The following is a 19,371-nucleotide window of genomic DNA, read 5'->3' on the forward strand; positions in this document are numbered from 1 at the left end:
GGGGCTGCCTGGCAAAGATTCCAGAGAGAGGAGATCCACAGGGGCCATAGAGGAACTGGGAGTTGGAGGGACAGCAAGGCAGGGTGAGTGGGGGGCAGGAATGGGGATTAGGGATGCCAAAGGAGCCTGGCACAGGTTCTTTTTTGAGGCAAGGCTGGGGCAGAGCACTTGGTGTGGGGAGAGAGGGGTTAAGCACACCTCACCTGGCCTCACCCCAGGCCCCTCCCAGCTTCTCCAGGCCCCACCAAGGCGGGGGGGGGGGGGGGGGGGGGGGGGGGGGGGGGGGGTTGCGAATGCTTGTGGGAAACACAGGGAGGCAGAGCCCCAGGTCCCCTCAACCCTCTCTCTGGGACTCTACTCCAGGAAAGCGACCAGTGCTACCCCAAGCTCCCCAGGCCTCACGAAGGCCTTTTGCAAGAGGAAAGTAGGAAAAGTCTATCAAAAACCCCTTTGACAGTTCCCTGGAAAGCCTGGTCCTACCAGGGTAAAGGGCTAGTGCTGCACCAACCACACTGGGGAAAGATCAGGGTCAAAGAGCAGTGGGACAGTGGAGTACTCTCCCAGAAGCCTTTGTGCTTTGTGCAGCAAACTGAGAGCCAGAGCCCCCTTTCTCAGGGGATCTCCCAGGAGAACCCGGTTTGGTTGCTGGTGATATGTGAGGAAAAAATGGAGAAACTGGACACCAATATTCCTACCCCATAGGGACCGTGTGTAAATGAGGCTGATGGTCCCTGCCCCAAGGTTATTGTAGAGATTAAGTGCACTAGCTAAAGGACTTAGCACCTGCGTGCCTGGAACAGTGAGTGCAAGCAGCAAAGAGGGGACCCTAACACCCATAGACGGGTGGAAAGCCAGCCGGCACCTTCTCTCCACACACCCGGGGTAGAGAAGAGGGACCTGGGCCCAAACTCCCTCTGGTTCAGGCCAGGGCGGGCTAATCAGGTTTATTTGCATGTCATTTGCATGCACTTTGTCTTGCCATCGACACTTGTCACTCCTGTCGCTTCAGAGCCTCTGGGCCCCACGTTGCCTCTGGCCCTTCCTCTGGCCATTTCTAGACTTCCGAGGTCTGTAGGACCCTAGAGGGTGATGGGAGCCGGAGTTGGCGACAGGGGGCTGAGCTAGGACCCCGCCTCCCCAGCAGGCCCGTTCGCGGACCTCCGACAGGAAGGCTGGCTTAGGGCGACCCCTGCAGGGCGTTCCCAGAATAGAGGGGGAGGAGGACAGCGGGCGCCCCGCTCCGCCCCACCCCTCCCGGCTCCACGTGGGGCGCAGCCGCCCAGCCTCCTTGCCTCCCTGCGTCCTGCTGCTCCGCAGCCGCAAAGAATCTGAGGGTCGTCCCCTATCAGACCCTCAGAGAGTCTGGAAACAAACCCGCCCCCGATGAACCGAGACCAAGGGCTCAACGGGGGCTGTGGCAAGCACCAAAGCAGAAATATTTGGGAGCTCTGCCGCTGTCGGCAACACAGGTCCCCCCTGCCCCAGACACCACTGGGTCGGCACCAGTGCCCACCTCTGCACTACACCCCCATCCCGCGGCCACGGCAACAGAAGGGATCGGGAGCCCGGCTACAGAATGGAAGGATTTGGGGAACATAGAGACTTGTGACAAAGTGGGAGAACCTCACGCAGTTTGTACCAAAGACAGAGCCGCCAAGGTCTCCCGGGCAGGGGCAGAGGCCTCAGCCACGGGGGATGAAGCCACCAGGGAACCCCCACCCCCCCGCTGGCTGGATTAGGGTCGAGCCAGGGAAGGGTTCCCCACCCCGGAGCGGGGGTATTTCGGGGCCTCTGGGAGACACCTAGATCACTCCCCGTCCAGGTCAGCTCTGCCCTTTCAGTTCAGCAGGGAGGGGAACCTTGGAGAAATGCAGTGACTGCAACATTTGACTCTCCAAAAAAATGTCAAAAATGCTCTGAGCCTGCACTTTGCTTGTTGATATCCACCTCTGCTCACAACCCAGGCTTTTGCCGCGGGGCTCCCCCTGCCCACCACCCCTGCCTTGACTGGGCGTGTGAATGGGGGCAGAAGAGAGGGCAGGGCAGAAGGGTGTGTGTGCGAACAAGTGAAGTCATTCTCTCTGGGTGGCTCCTTTTAATTAGCACCCTGAAAAACTCCCAGCCAGCAAAATAGGGTCTTGCCAACTGAGAGCCCCACCCTTCTGGCTCATGGAGGCCCTGGGGGCAGAAGGGGGCAGGAAACCTGAGAGCCGGAAAGGAAGGGGTCTGTTGAACACCTGGGTGTTTGGGAGGCTTTCACAGTCCTCTCAGGACCCATCAGCAGGGTAGGGCCACACTCCAGGACTCTCTGGCCTCTGAGGAGTTTGGCTTGGCTTTTTCTGGAGCAGGAGAGTGGAGGTTGGCAGGGCATTGGGGGAGCCGTCATCTCTTGGCGCCCAGCTCCCCCAGGGAATCCCATCCCTGAAAGTGGCCAGAAGTTTACACTGTAGGGCATTACACCCAGGTCCAGGCCTGGGCGAGACACACAGGCTTGTCTTTGGCCATTTTACTAGTGCCAAACATTGAAAGCAAAGAGTTACCTGGTCACTCATAGCTAACGCCCCAAATCTAGTCCCCCGGGGTGGAAGCAGTACATTTAGTCCTTGAAGTGGACAGAACAAGCCTCATCCATCTTCCCTCAAGACCTCCAGCCTCACAGTCTGGAGACCACCCCCCTGGACGTGTCCATGTCCTTCCTCTCCCTCAAAACCCTCCTCCAGGCAACTGCTTGATAAACCTCCCAGAGGCCGTGAGACATGTGCGTTCAGGCCCCGTCTGTGGCTCGGGCCTCTGCTCCCCAGATCAGGACTCCCTCCTCCCGCAGCAGGCTGGAGCTCCAGAGCACAGGGCCTGCGTCCTCTGGTTGCTCTAGTCTCCAACCCCAGCTCCTAGGACCAGAGGCCCACCGGAGGGGCTCAGACCTGTTCCTTGTGAAAATGGACACGAGGGGCAGGGGAGATGGGAGCATTGAGAAACGGGTCTCTCTTCTGGATGAGGAGGCAAGAGCCCCGAGTTCGCTCCCACTGCTACTTCTTACAGAATCACTGTCAACTCAGACATGAGACTCTCCATCTCTGGTTCTGACTTCATGTAACTCTAGGGGTTCCTTCCAGCTCTGACAGCCTATGGTACTGGAATTATCCAGTATCCTAATGTGTGAATGAGGAGAGAGGACTTTAAGGCAAATGGCAAAGCGCTAAGTGGATACCGGGCTGGTGTGGCCATGGCCCGACAGGAAAGGACTCTCACTCCCAAGCTGAGGGACAGGGAGTCCTTCTAGCTTTCCCTGAGACTAAAGACCCATTTTCCAATGGGAAAGGCTGGGGGGTCAGACAAGAGCTGGGGATGGGGAGCACAAGACAAACAGAGGGTGACTCCATTGTGCCAGGGAGAAAGTTCTAGAGAGCTGCTGCACACCATTCGGCCTGTAGTTAGCAAAACTATATGGGACATATAAAATTGAACAAGGTAGATCTCATGCTGAGAGTTTTTACCACAATAAAAATAAAATAAAAAGTAGAGAGAAGCTGTTTGAATCCTGTCCAGATGCCCAGGGGGGTCTGAGCCCACAGGGGTATTCCCACTGGCTCCTTTCAGGGCTCAGCAACCAAATCCTCACCACCCCAACCCTCCAGAATCCACCAGCCCAGAGAAGTGGTGGGGACAGCACCCCCCAGGATGACTCCCAAGCCCTCCCGCAGAAATCCAGACCATTGTTCCTGGCCACCAACCACAGAGAGCCCAAATCCTTGGGGGCCCCACCCCAGGACTCAGGCTGTGAGGAAAAGGTGGGGTTTGATGGCAGACGACAATGGAGAAGGGATGGGGTGACTGCTGTAGGGGGACAAAGAGGGGCGTGTTGGAAGAATGAAAGCGTCCTCTCCCTGGGGCTGAGTGGGAGCGGGAGCACAGCGGGCACCGCCCGACGCGGAGGCCTCCGCCCCCCCACCCAGCTGGGCTTGCTGTTCCCATCACACCCAGAGCAGTAAAACCTGCTTGTATGGTTATTGTGGGGGTGGCTGTTTTCCTTGGGGGTGCTGCTTGTGTCTGTGTATCTATGTGCAAACACACCCGGTCCCTTCACGTATACGGCCGTCTGAGTTTTGGTGTGTCCGAGTGCCGTGATAGGAGTCCGTGAGTGTGTTTGTGTGGCTACATCCACGTGGGTCTGGGTGATCATCACAGCTGCCATTTATGAATTATTACAGTGTACCAGGCACTTTCCAGCTGTTATTGCCTTTAATTCTCCCAACAACCCTTAAGGAAGTTATCCTAGCTATCTCTGTCTTACAGAGAGGGAAACAGATTTGATAACCCACCCAGAGTCAGGTAACTAGTAAGCGATCAAGCTGGGACACTTGCCTCTCACACTGACATGTGTGTGGGTTTGTGTGTGTGTGTGGGTGTGTGGGTGTGTTCTCATATATATGTGAAAATCTGGATAAGACACTGGCCGGCCTGCCTGTATGGGTCCATGCATCTGCACGGTCTTGTACCTGCTCAGATGAGTCTCTGCATCTCTGCACCAGTGTCAATGTCAAGGGCCAGACCCTGGCCCTGCCAGGCTTAGTAGCTGGTGTCACCAGAGCCTTGGCAACAATGTACAGTGTGCCGGACGGAGGACCAGGAACTTTGGCCACAGAGACTATTAGAGGACAGACAGTGGGCGGCCTGCCCACGCCCTTAGCTTGGGAAACCAGCGCAGTCTGTCCCCTTCCCACAGAGGCTGAGTGCCCTGCAGAGACAACCTGGGAAGGACTCAGAGGACAGCAAGAAGGGGGCAGTCCCCCCTGTCACCTGGGAGGCCACCCCTGCCCCTAACCAGTCAATGGGACAGCAAGGGAGCCCCTGGGAGGAGCTGACTCTGGCTAGGAGCTCTCTTCCCTGAAAGCCCAGTGCGGATATCTGTCTCCCACAGCCTCCCTCCGGAAGCACAGACCACGGGATCAGGCTGGGTGCCACCGGGTCAAGGGTCCCTTCAGCGGCAAAGGGCCCTGGGAACTGGGAAGCCGACGGTCCGTGGCGGGGGCGGGGCCAGAGCGAAAGGCCGGGTGGCAGCCGCCGATTGGCTGGGCCCCAGCGCTCCCACGGCGGCCCGTGGGCCCAGGGCGACTCCAGGCTGTGCCCCTGTCGGTGACTCACCCTCCCCCCACCACCACCCTGGAGTTGGACGAATGCCCAGTTGCTTCCAGCCAAGACCCGCCCCGCTAAGCTGGGACGGCCTGACTCAGCAGGGAGAGCAGGGCGGGAGGGAGAGGCGCGGGCAGGAGGCAGGGGGCTCTCTAGGGGGTACGGTCAGGTGTCCCTTTTTTTCGGGGGATTTGAGTGTCTGTCCTTGGGGTGGTGGGGACTTCTGTCCCTCTGAAGTGGGAAGCCCTGCCTGTCCTTCTGGAAGTGTCTCTTTTCCTCCCTCTTCTGGATTTTTGCGCGTCCAGCTGATGGCACTTTGGTTATCTTTTGGAGTCTGCACGTTGGTTCATTTAGGGTGTCCTTCCGTGACCACCATTTCAAGATCATCTCTGCACTGCCCACCCCACTCCATGCCCTCCAAACACGTCCTGGACGCCACACCCACGCCTCTTTCTCGAAGGGATTCTAGGCCTGAGCTCAGGGAGGCCCACACCTGTGTGTGGACCAGAGTCCGGACTCTGCCCATGTCCACACTGCAGAGCCGCCGAAGGTCAGAAACCAGACGCTCCCCTGCACATCAGGCGCAAAGCACCCATCCAAGCCCTGAGCCTTAGATGCAGCAGCTCACAGTGATCTTAAAGCCATCCCTTGAGCAGAAAAGGACCCATGTCAGAAGACCCCTGGGTGCCAAGCCCTATGCCAGAAGCTTTATGTTCATCTCTTCCATTTCTTCTCCTAGCAACTCCAAAAATCAGCAGAGGAGACACCGAAGCATGTAGGTTACACATGTGTAGCTTGTCAGAATCTGAATTTGACCGCAGGTCTGTCTAGCTTCAAAACCTATGCTTTTGCCCCTGGCCGGAGCTGCCCTCCCAACCCCCGCCACAACCCCTAGCTGGTGGAAGCCTCCTCTTGGCCGCTTGGTACCACAGCAACCTTGGGGAAAACCACTGACTCCACAGAAAGGCCCAATTCTCAACTTTATGCAGGATTTCCTGTCCCAGGGGAGGATTCTTGGTGGCTGTGGGAAGGAGTAGGGTGGGGACCCGGGAGGGGAACAGAGAGATGCTGAGTGTCAGGACATACGGGCTTTGGAGGTAACAGAATGTACATGCCAGATCCCCAGCAGGGAGAGGGCTGAGAGGGACACTGTCAGCTAGATCTATAAACTTTGTGGGACACACACACACACACACACACTCGCACAGTGATCATGAAACCACACACATACAAATGCACATACCTAATGCCTGGTGGGGGTTGGGCACATAGACGCACAGGAGTCCATGTCACCCTATACCTGCATATTTCATGTGCTGCACACATGGTGTTTAGGGGAATGGCATGGTTACACACGGCGGTAAATAGTTTGTAGGTCATCGCGCATACACATTGTTCCAGACCCCCACAAAGGGGGTGATAGGGGAACAGGAAGGGCATGTAGATTTGTCGTGGAAATGAATTGGTTCCAGGGCCTGGCCAGACCCCAAGCCAGGAAGCCAGGTGCCCTCCACCCCCCGTACCCATTCCCCCCCACCCCCAACAGGCCACTGCCCACCACGACCCCTCTGCCCTCTGCACCTAGAACCTGAATGAATCATGTACACAAAGAAACACACGTGCACACACACACAGGCCTCAGAGAAAGTTCACACCGATGTTCCACAAACACGACACACAGAAGCCAGGCAGGCCTTCACAACAAGGGCGCACACACGGCAGTCGTGTGGGCACACACTTCCAAGCGAGACCCTCCCACAAACATGCCCTGGTGCCAGACACACACACACACACACACATACACCACCACCACCACCACCACTACCACCACTGCGGCCCTCATGCAGACCCATGGATACGTGCCTCCACCAAGAGGAAACTACAAAGACACACGCCAGTCAGACACACAACAGTAGGAGCACAGATGTGTGCACACACACCACCCCCATCACAAAAAGAGCTCCCCCAGCAGAGACCACTGTCCCTCCTCCTTCTCTCTTGGCAAAACAAGGCCCAGGCTTGCCCCATTAGCTCTCTCTCCTGTCCCTGGCCAGGGAGAGACCCCGCCCGGCCTGCCTCAGCCTGCTCGGGTGGGGCCCCAGCTGCTCCCAGAGCCAGCTGCCAACTCAGCACAGGGCAGGGTGCCCTGGGCTCCCGGCTGCCGCTCCGGCATGTCTCCGCCCCACCCCCTCCTCCTGGGCCTGCCACCTCAGCATCTGGGCCCCAGCCAGGGTTCCACCTCGCCCATCTCTGCAGGCAGTAGGCAGGGTGCCTGACGCTCAGAGCTGGGGGCCAAGAGGAGGGGCCAGACCCTAGGGGTAAGGCACAGCCCATCCAGAAGACCCTGGTCCCTTCTCCCTCTTCACACTGATCCCTCCCCAGCAATACTGGATATCCCCCCAGTAACTGGTAACCTCCCGATGGCAGGGAGCAAACACAGCCAGAGCTGTGAGTCTGTCACACTGTCCCCTAACCCACGGACGTCTGCCATCCTCACGGGCTGTCTAGCATACACACGGCCAGCACTCTTTCTCACAGCCCCACACACGCAGCCCCACACGTGCAACAGCTCAGGCATCTACCCTCCGTGCCCCCCGCACTGCCAGTCACATGGAGCCCTGTGACAGACACATGGTGTCATGTGGCCTCCATGCCATCTCCACAGCTGGAGGAAACCATGCCCTGACCGTGGCCAGTCACACAGACTGGCCCAGCCTCACCAGGGGTTGATAACTGTCCCACTCAGTCACACCAGCTGTGCCCCAAGAGAGGGGTTCTCGGGGTGCAGGTCTCTGCCCACACATGCCCTTGGTGTTCACAGACCCAAGACATTGGGGTGGGCTTCATTTTCTCCCTACTTTGTTCCTATTCTGCAGGTATGATTGGCCCTGCCAGGGGGCTGGGAGATGTCCCCTCCCGAAGCCATGCCCTCTCACAGCAGTCCTCCGCACCGCCCTCCAGGAGTGAGGAAGAAAAGCAAACTTGCCCAGTGGCTGATTTACACAGAACCCTAGGCAGCTTCTGGCAACTGAGGTGGGCAGGCAGGAGTAAGCCGTGGGCCTGCTGCCCAAGAAGAAAGCCCTGCAAGGGCCTGGCCGATGGGGCACTGGAGGAGGAGAGACAATGACAACTTGCTGGCAGAGGCCCCAGGGAGAGGGCCGGGGTCCAAAGAGCAGTAAAGCTCCTCAGGCCAAACTGGGGAGGCCCAGACCCCACAGGGGTGATAAGCAGAGGTCTGAAAGCCCCAGACTCGCTCTGTGCCCCTCTCCTCCTCCCTCTCCTTGCTTGAGAGTCAAGCAACAGGCACTTAGAAGGCTCCCACCGTGGGTTTTGGGAAGCTGGCCCTGCTCCTTCTTTATTAGGTTGCTGGTACCTTGCCGTGCTCAGTGTGTGGAAACGCATCAAGCCATACATAGGCTTAGGACTTGAGTGCCTCTGCATGTATAGTATACTTGAATGAAAATATTGTTGGAAAAGTAAATCCCCCACTGTGTACAGAGTGCTGTCTTTCCGGGTTGACCCAGTCTATCTGTGCCTATTGGAGCCTGTTGGTGCCTGTCTGCGCCTGTGTCTATACAACCACCCCCATGAATTAGGCCTTATCGCTGCTGCCTGAGGCCCTCTGTATGACTGCGCAACTCACACGTACTCACACGTGCGTACTCACACCCGCGCACATGCACACATGTTCACAAACACACACCTCTGTGACACACACACACACACACACCGTTTTCCCTCTGTGCTGGCAAAGCTGCAGCTGGCAGGGCGCAGGAGGTGGGCAGAACTTCCTTTCATCTGAACAACAACTATTTCCCACCCCTGGCTCTGTGCCCCGCCCAGGGATACACCATGCTTTCCAGGCAGATGGCCTTCACCAACATAATCGTCTGTTGGGGAAGCTGTGACCCAGTGGATAGGACCCCACAGTGGAGTACAGGGAAGTGGGGGAGCCCAGCCTTGGAGGGGCCAAATAGGAGACACACACTGAGGGTAGGGGGAGAGTGTACATTAAGGCTGGGAAGTGCCAGGTGGATTCCTCTAGGAACCTGCAAGGAGTTCATGGACAGAGAGAGGGGGATGCGGGGGGGGAATGGGGGTTGTGGCTGCAGAGGTGGTCTTCAGCCAGGTCAGGCAGGGCATGGAGTGCCAAGTTCAGGGACTTGGTTTTCCCCTAAGGAAGGGGATTAGCCAGGGTGTGACATGATCAGAATCAACCGGGAGTGCTGCAGAGACAGGAGGACTTTCAGGGAACACGGACACCCAAGTTCTCGCCCTGGCTCTGCTGAGACACTCAGTGACTTCCCTCTCAGAGCCTTCAGAGCAAGAGAGCACCCGGCCTCCGAGCTGCTGACCCACGGTGCCACCTATGTTCTCATAAAGCAGGTGTCCCTTCTTTCAGAGCCAAGAACCCCCTCTGACCCCTGCTGTGCACATCCTTCCCGGCCTGTCTCCAGCTTCACCTGCCAACGCTTCATTAGCATAGTCCTTCCACCCTCCCCGTCCCCTGCTTTGCTGACGGAGCGGCGAGCCTGCCACCTGCTGGAAAGAGGAGAGCCCGCCGACCGGCACCTGACAGTATGGCGCCCTCTAGGAGAGACCCTGCCACCTCTCTGCAGGAACTTGGACTTCCAGGGCGCTATAGCAAGAGACACACCCCTGCGGAAATAGAGCTGCCCCACTCAGCTCCTGGGTGTGCCCCCAGCTCCCCACCACCACAGCACTGTCCCATGGGTGGTCAGATGTGTAAGGCACAAGTGGATGGGGACTAAAATCCACCCCAAGCTCCACTCACCAAGCCATACCCACGGCTATCTCCCGCAAGAGGATGGGAGCTTTCTCGATTGGCACAAGCACCTGTGGGCTTGTGGTGGCCTGCAACACAGGGGCCTCCCTGATCTGGCTCCTCGACTGGGGAGGAAGCCGCGCGTCCTGCCCACCCGGTCCTCTCCAAAGAGCGTGTAGAGCGGCTTCATCCCTGCTCTTCTGCTGCCCCCCAGTGGACATCTGGAGTACTTCAATTCGCTCAAACCCGACCTTCCTTCAGGATATGGCCCAGTCTTAGTGCCCAGTCCTGCGGAGTCCACGCAGGCTGAGCCGCATGCTTCAGGAAAAGATGAAAATCCAAGGCTTTCTGTGTCCCTCGGGTCCCCACCACTGCACTAGTGCCTGACCCCAATACTGGACTCTCAAAGTCTGGCTAATGGGGATGGATGCTGGTGTTGGAGATTTTATGGTTCCTTTTATCCCCTTCCCTCAGTCCCTTGCACCATGGCATGTGCCCCTTTGCTGTGGGAACCAATTCAAACTTTGTCTCTCTGACCTCAGTCTCCCTAACTTTGAACCAAAGCTCAAAGATATGTTTTCCCTGGCTTGTGGGGTCTTGGCCAAGAGTGTGTGTGTGTGTGTGTGTGTGTGTGTGTGTGTGTGTGTTTTTAAACATTTGAATTAGCTGTCAACACTTAAAAATCAGGATATTTCATGTAAAAATTCAGATTTCCAATTTCTGTTGCAAAGTGGAAAGTTCTGGAAACTGGGTGAAAGTTCTAGACCTTGCCCGTCTACAGGAGGTAGGGTCTGAGTAGAGAGGCTGCCCTGGGCCCGGCCCCAACATGTGGACAGGCACAGAACAGGCAAAAGGAGGCCCACAGCTTCCCTCTCCTTCTGACCCAGCTCCATCCCCTACTTCATCCACATTTGGAGGGACCTCCGGGAACACCAGGACAACTCTTCCAAGAGCTGTCTGTACCAACCCAACAGAAATACAGTGTGGGCTACAAAAGCAAGCCATGTATACTTTTTAGTTTTCTAGTAGTCACCTTCATAAAGTACAAAGAAATAGAACTAATTTGAATAGTGTATGTATTTAACCCAACATATGCAAAATATTATTTCAACATGTAAATTGTGTTTAAATTATTTGTATTTTATATTCATCTCCTACTGTCTTGAAGATCTGCTGTGGGTTTATAATCATAGCACATCTCAATTCAGACTGGCCACATTCAGAACTCTCAGCAGGGCTGCTCTAAAGACCCCCAGCCCCCAAATCAGCCACCCCTCAGCTGCTGGGAGGAGGTGTGAAGGAGGTGGGACCCAGGGAAGGAGCCTCAGCAGTTCCTGGAAGTGAACTTAGGGCAGACTGAAAAAGATGGGAAGACGCAGGCTCTGGGGGTGGCCATGTATGTCCCTTTGGCCCTTTGGGCTCCTCAGCAGGGGTGCAAGGGCACAGCCAGAGGGTAACAGAGCAGGGGTGCCTGGGCCCCAGGTGTTCAAAGTGGCTCTAGTTTGCCATTGTGCTCACCACCGCCTTTTACGCTCCCTACAATGAGGCCAAGTGTCAAAGGCCTTTTCCACACCTACTCTATCTCCTAATAAAGATCAAATAGAGAAAAGATGAGACAGAGAACAGAAAAGTAAACCACCCTGTGTTTATCTTTCAGTCTTCAGGGGGAGGATGAAAGGCCGGCATGTTTCAAAAAAGACCATGGTAGAGTGTAAGTCTCTGTGAATGTCAAGAACATCCCAGCATGTTTTAGGCGCCAACAGCATGTTGACTCTCCGCAACTTCTCACCCCACACCAAGTTTTCTGTTTTACCTTAGCTGCCCGGCCCCTGTAGGTGCTTGAATTTTAACCTCATAAACCAAAAAATAATAATAATAAAAGATCTCCAAGTTGCTCGCATTCTTATCGTTCCAGTAAGCCCCACAGGCAGACTGGTAGCAAAGAGAGGGAGAGTCAGAGAAACTATGCAGAAGCTGGCTACAGTGGGGAAGGTGATGGGCTGGGCCCTCCCCACAATGTCCACCAGGGGGCACCTGAAGCCTGGGTGATGTGACGCACGGGCCTCAGGTGACCGGAGCTCTACTGCCCGCCTCTGTCCCCCACCCAGTTGTGTGCCCACCAGCCTGGCCCTCTCCTCAGTTCTCTCCTCTCTCATCCCACAAGTTTCCCCTAGCTTCAAAGGGTCTGTGCAGGTTAAATAATCTGGGAAAAACTTTAGGCTTAGAGTCTCTTTTTCCAGCCACACGCTGCCACCCCATGCCAGGCAACCCTGAGAAAATGACTTCCCCTCCTGGGCAGGGTCTCAGACCCCGTTCCTCACCTATAGAAAGACAACCTTCCTTCCTCACAGAGAACACACGAGAAGTAGGCGAGGTGGGGTAAGCACTTAACACATCCAAGAGAGGAAGAAAAAGCTGTGTGGAGCAGGGGTAGGGCCCGAGCAGGCAGGTGCCTGAGGACCCCACTCCCTTAAGGCCTGAGCCACCTGCTTCGGGGGGGCGGGGGGCACAGTCTGATGGGGAGTGCCCACACTGGGGTGAGCCACAGACACGGAAGGGAAGACAACAAAGAATTCATCCTGGAAGGACTCCTGAGGGAAAGGGCAAGCATCACCACCTAGGGTTTATAGAACTCTTTCACATACATTACTGTGTCCCAGCCTCAAAGGCCCTAGGACGGGGCAGATCGTCCCCACGTCACTGGCAGCAAGCTGAAGTTCAGAGAGGGTAGGCAGTATGCCACAGTCACAGACCCAGTGCATGGCAGAGTCGGTCTTCTGACGCTCACCCAGGACTCACCCCGGCTTAGCCAGGCGTCCCTATAAGGAGACGCCAGGTTTCTCTTCCTAAAGCAGCACCTCCGCCACTTCCCATCCCTGCACCCCTCCTCAGAAAAATTCTCCAGGGACACCATGGTTTCTGAGATCGAGTACAACTTTCTCAGCTTAGCATGCTGGGCTTCCAGGACTCATCAAAATATCCAGAAGATAAAACGGCAGGGTGAGAAGATATCTTGGTGACCACAGAGTCCAACAGCTCGGTCTAAGAAGAGGGGACCAAGGCCCAAAAAGAGAGAGCTTTTTCCAAACATCCCAGAGCAAGTCAAGGACAAGACGAGGCTAGAAGCCAGTTTGCTTTCTCCAGCCAGCATTCTCTCTGCTCATCTTCTTGGCTCCTCTGGAAGCTAGGCACCTGAGACTCTGCAAAGATTGGCTTCAGCTAATAGTAACAGCAAAACCCAGGATAACGGTGCCTCGGTGCAGATGGAAGTTTATCTCTCTCCCAACTTCCAGGCATGGAAATCATCTGTCCAAGGCCAGTATGGCATCCCATGGTACATGGACCAGGTCTCATCTCTCCTGGGCAGCCAGGATGGCTTTTATTCCGGAGGTCACCTCATGCTCCAAGATAGCTGCTGAACTAGAGCCATTCCATATGCATTCACACCAGCAGAAAGGAGGAGTGAAAGAAACAGCTCACACTCTCTTCCTCTTAGGATACTTCCTCTTCTAGCCCTTTGTTGCATGGCTACAGTTACCCACTAGGATGACAAAAGTATGTAGTCTTTATTTCAGGTAACCAAGTGCCCAAAGCCTTAAAGTGGAGTTCTAGTTACGGAGGAATTGGGGGACCACCAACTGTCAATGCTGCCCTAAGTCATCACTGAGTCCATCGTGCACAGCGACTCCTCACCTTGCCAGGTGCCAAACATCCAGTCCCCTTCCACCCCCAGCCTGACAGTGTCTTCCTCATCCCAGGTGACCAGTGACTGCTGACTGAGCAAGGGAAGTTGACTTTTCTGGGTAGTGCATTGTTTTCCCGGTAAGCTGGAAGTCGCTTCAGGCCAAGGACCCTGTCTTGGGTGTCCGTGGATTCACTCCTGCCATCCTTGTTCCCATCCTCCAGGCACAGACCACACACAGGTAGGCACATCTGCGTCAAACTTGGCCCCAAGTCTGCCTTCCCTCCTTTCCCAGGCACTTACAGAAGGCCTGATCGCTGCTGTGGGGGCAAGGCCATTTTACAGGTAGATGCCTTAAAAGACCAATACAAGAGCACCTGCGGGGCACAGGCAGTTAAGCGTCTGACTCTTGGTTTAGGCTCAGCTCATGATCTCAGGGTCAGAGATGGAACCTGGCATCGGGAACTGCGCTCAGCATAGAGTGAGCTTCTCTCCCTCTCCCTCTGTCCTTCCCGCTCATAGTGTCTCTCTCTCTCAAATACATAAATAATTCTTTTTTTTTTAATAAATTAAAATAAAAGCCAGTACATCAGCAGCTTCTGGACTAGGCATGAGCAAATTGATTGGTTTTCCCCGAAAAGGAAGGAGGGGTTTCTTTGGTTGGGATTTGTTTGTTTTTTTTTTAAGATTTTATTTTTAGGGTGTGTGGGTGGCTCAGTCATTAAGCGTCTGCCTTTGGCTCCAGTCATGTTCCCAGTGTCCTGGGATTGAACCCCATATCAGGCTCCCTGCTCAGCGGGAAACCTGCTTCTCCCTCTCCCATTCTCCCTGCTTGTGTTCCCTCTCTCGCTGTGTGTGTCTTTCTCTGTCAAATAAATAAATAAAATCTTTTTTTAAAAACTGTATTTTTAAGTGATCTCTACACCCCGCATAGGGCTTGAACTCACAATGTGAGATGAAGAGTTGCACCTTCCACACGGACCGGGCCAGCCAGGTGCCCCTGAAGAAGGAATTTTGAAGTCTCGAAATGTCAAATAATAATAATAATAATAATAATAATAATAAAAAAATACAAAATAGATGACCATCACTATGGAAATGGCTCATTTATTCTTGTATTTAATAACTTTTTCCTGGACCACGGGCTGTGTGCCTACCACTCTGCTCAGTCCTGAAGATCATGAGAAACTAGGCAGGTGCAATGGGGTCTCTGTCCCTATGGTGTTTACAGTCCACCAGGCATGGCTCCCATGAATAAGACAGCATTGCGGATGAACAGACGGTTTCATTCTACAAAAAGAAAAATACAGGCTACTTTGAGAACTTATTATAGACGTAGCCCACCCTGGGCACGCCTGGCTGGCTCAGTCCAAACAGCATGTGACTCTAGATTTTAGGGTCATGAGTTCAAGCCCCACATTGGGCTAGGTATCGAGATGACTAACAATAAGTAAATAAAGAGAAAGAAAGGGGAGGGGAGGGGAGGGGAGGGGAGGGGGAGGGAAAGGGAAGAGAGAGAGGAAGGAAAGGAAGGTGGGAGGAAGAAAGAGAGAGGGAAGAGGGAATTAAGGAAGGTAGAAGAGCAAGCCCACCCGGTCTGTGGTGTCTAGAAGGCTTTCCTGCAGATGCCGCATTGAGGGCCCTGTGAAGGACGATATGAAACTCCTAAATGTGCATAGAAAAGGAATGTGTTCCAAGAAGACAGGACAGCCTGTGCAGTAGGCCCGAGCATAAAAAGATGTGATGGGAGCCAAGCCCTGAAAAGCCTGCACCACAGAATGAAAGAACACAGGAGAGGGGTGGCCAGGAGGAGGCCTGAGCAGCAGGCAGAGGCCAATCAGGCCCAAACTGGTCGACACCCCCCACCCCCAGGGCAGGAGCCTTCGCCTGCATGTCCTCAACAGGAGGGGCTGCAAGCAGGAGACTAACCAAACCTGATCCGTCCTTTTAAAGGAGCACTCTAGCCAGGGGCCCATGGGAATCTTCTGTGAGCTGGGAAATGTTCTAGAAGCAGAACTCTATGAAGCGCTTTCTGCCTTTTACCGCCCTTACCATCATACCCCAGCAAGAAAGGAACAAAGCCTTTGTTCTTTGATTGGCCAGACTGGCCCCACCCACTCTTGCGGGCCCAGAGAGGAGGTGTGTGACTGGCTGGCCCACCAGGACCACAGGCTGCAGCTGGGAAGGACAGTTGGGAAAAAAGTGGGAGGCAGTGCCACTGGCCGGATCAGGAGAGAGTTCTGTTACCAGAATCGGGGAGGGATACATAGAGCAGCTAACACACCCCCAAGGATATGCCAAGTGGCAGCAGAGTGGCCAGCCCAGGGACTACCAACCATGTTCAGCCCTGTTGATCCCCAGGCCTCCCTTTCCTCCCTCCCCGGCTACTGCTCCCAGCACCTCCTCCCTTCCCAGGGCCTTAACACTATCATCTGTCTGGCCCTCACCCTGAGCTACTTTAATGTCCCCCAAAGATGCAATTATGGCCCATCCTAGCCCAGAGCAACTTGGATGGGCAAAGCAAAACCTTAAAATGACAATGTATGAAGAGTGGCCCACAAATGCTTGGAAAACTCATTCTTTTGCTCCTAGAGGGGTAAGAGGTGAGAACAATGAGGAACAATGATTTATCTGCACCTGTGTACCGGTCAAACGTGGGCCTTCTATACCTGTAGATTTCCTAGAAAACTAAAATTCAGTCCCATTGGTATTCTTTTCTAATACCAATCAAAAAATTTAAATGTACCTGTACTCTGACTCAGCAATTCCAGGAATTATTCAGGTATCCCCACCACATACAATATGCCACAGACCCAAGCTTATTAAATGCAACTTTGTTGACAAAGGAGAAAATTTAAAAGACCCACCAACTGAGGATTGGTTACATAAACTGTGGCACTTGAACTATACTGGAATTAAAGTTAAAATTTATTTATTTTTAATATTTTGATATATTTATTAATATTTAAACATCATTTAAATTATATATTAAATATTGTATGTAATTCCTATTGTTTAAATGATGTTTAAATATTAAATATATTTAACAATAAATTTTAAATATTAAAAATTTTAAATTTAGGGGCGCCTGGGTGGCTCAGTGGGTTAAAGCCTCTGCCTTCAGCAGAGGTCATGATCCCAGGGTCCTGGGATCGAGCCTCGCATCAGGCTCTCTGCCTGGCAGGGAGCCTGCTTCCTCCTCTCTCTCTGCCTGCCTCTCTGCCTACTTGTGATCTCTGTCTGTCAAATAAATAAATAAAATCTTTTTTTTTCATTGTTTTTTAATTTAAATTTAATTTTTTTTTTAATTTTTTAAATATAGGATGCCTGGCTGCTCAGTCAATAGAGCATGGGATTCTTGATCTCGGGGTCATGAGTTCAAGTTGTACTTTGGGTGTAGAGCTTCCTTGCTTGCTTACTTACATATATACATACATAGCGGCTCATCCATAAGTGGAATATTATGAAGCTTTGAAAAAACAAGAGGCAGCAACTTACATACTAATATGGAAAGAACAAGTGTTGGGTGAATGTCAAATCGTGCCATATATTACCACATATAGTATAATACCCTTTGTGAAAAGTACACCTGTATACATGTACCTACTTGAGGGATGATACATACATAAACTCTACCTGAAATGAATTACAAGAAACAGGTAACGTTAGGGATGCCTGAGTGGCTCAGTCAGTGAAGCATCTGCCTTCAGCTCAGGTCATGATCCCAGAGTCCTGGGATCGAGTCCCACATCAGTCTCCTTGCTCAGCTGGAAGCCTGCTTTTCCCTCTGCCTGCCACTCCCCCTACTTGTTCTCGCTTTCTCTCTCACTATCTCTCTGACAAATAAATAAATAAAAATCTTAAAAAGAAAGAAAGAAAGAAACAGGTAACTTAGTTACCCTCTGGGTGAGAAACCAGGTAGCTGGTGGGGAAGGAGGCCCCTTGTACTTAGAACTGTGTACACGGAGAATGCCTGAGTGGCTCAGTCCGTTAAACATCTGACTTCAGCTCAGGTCATGATCCCAGTATCCTGAGGTAGAATCCAGCATTGGGCTCCTTGCTCAGTGGGGATCCTCTCTCCTTGCTTCTCTCTCTGCCTCTTCTGCCTGCCACTCTGCCTGCTTGTGCTTTCTCTTTCTCTCTCTCACCTTCTCTCTGACAAATAAATAAAATCTTTAAAAATAAAATAATAAAATAAAATAAAAGAACTGTGTACAGGAGACATCGTCCATTCAAAAACAAAAACAAGCTTAAAATTGTTTAGCTGTGTACGCATTACAGACGATAAAAATCTAGGATTGTATAAAAGCCCTAGAGCAAGCATTGGACACCATTTCCATCACTTACAGTGTAACCTTTTGCAAATTCTACTTGCGTAAAATGGGGATTTTATTACCTGCCTCCCAGGATCACTGGAGACTTGATGCAGCCCCAGATGTGCCATCAAGTAGGTACTTAAGAAATGTTAGCTTCCATCCTTCCTCAGGGTCGTCTAAATGAGAATTGGGGGCCCAGCTCTTATATTTGGTGTCCCCTGAACGCTGAATGTGCTTGATCACATAGTGGGAACACAGAGACACTTCCTAGAAAGGAAGGAGGGAGGGGGAGGAAGGGAGGGAATTCCCCCCAGAGTTTTCCTGCCTTTCCCTGAGCAAACACCTGGGGTGTGGAAACACCAGGAGGCTATTGTTGGGGCCCTTAGATGCCCCCAACATGTCCACCGTGTGGGGGCGGGGCCTGATAAGATGGGTGGCTAGGCTGGCTTCGAGAAGGATTGGGTGGGACACAATTTAAAATATTGACTCAGGGCCTCAGGGGCCAAGAGGTCCCTCTCTCTGGGTGCCAGGCCTGCTCTGGGCTCTGATGCCACCCTGCCGCCTCCTAGGACCTGCTGAGAGTCAGTCCCACATGAACTGAAGGCTGCTTAGTCTGCAGGTTGTGATAAAAATGAATTTCTTACTTTGAGCTGTTGCCAAAAAATAATCATGTTCTAAACAATGGTGCTTAGTTTGATTCTGGAAGAGGGAAGTCCTTTACTGTGACGGAGTCCAGAACTCTGGACCTAGCCCTGGGAGCGGGTGGGGAAGTAGAAGGCCTGGGATCAGTCAGGAAGCAGCTCCATTGTCGAGCTGAGTAGCCAGGGAGATATCTGGAGAACCCCGACGCTGAGAAGCCAAGGATCTGGGGACAGGACCCCTGAGACCCCATAGCAGTGCTAGAACTCAAGTTTCCTGCCCCCACTGTCCCCACAACTGTACTCTCTGCATGGTTTTTATTCTCCTTGTGCTTCAGAAGGTCAGAACTAAGTAAGGGTTTGTCCTCACTTCGTCCGGTGCTAAGGCATCAGCGTGTCTGCCTGGAATCCCCGGGGTGGCAGTGGGGGGCGGGGAGGGGGGGTAGGACCAGAGGCCAGAGATGACCTGACCCACCCAGGTGTGTCTTCAAGACTCTGGAGGCTGCAGTTTCCGCAAAGATGGGCAAACCCCTTTACACACTTCACAGAACATATACACACCCCTACCAACACAGCATGCCCTCCACATGCAAACACAGAAGGCACACACTCTTCACTCACTCAGCTGTATGTATAATACAAACACTATGTGTGGGAGCGCCTGGCTGGTGCAGTCGGTGAAGCGTCTCACTCTTGGTTTCAGCTCAGGTCAGGAGTTCAGGGTCGTGATCGAGCCCTGCATGGGGCTCCATACTCGGCGTGGCCACTGGAGATTCTCTCTTCCTCTCCCTCTGCCCCTCCTACTCCAGCTTGCATTCT

Source organism: Mustela nivalis, assembly GCF_964662115.1.
Source record: "Mustela nivalis genome assembly, chromosome: 7".
Lineage (NCBI taxonomy): Eukaryota > Metazoa > Chordata > Mammalia > Carnivora > Mustelidae > Mustela > Mustela nivalis.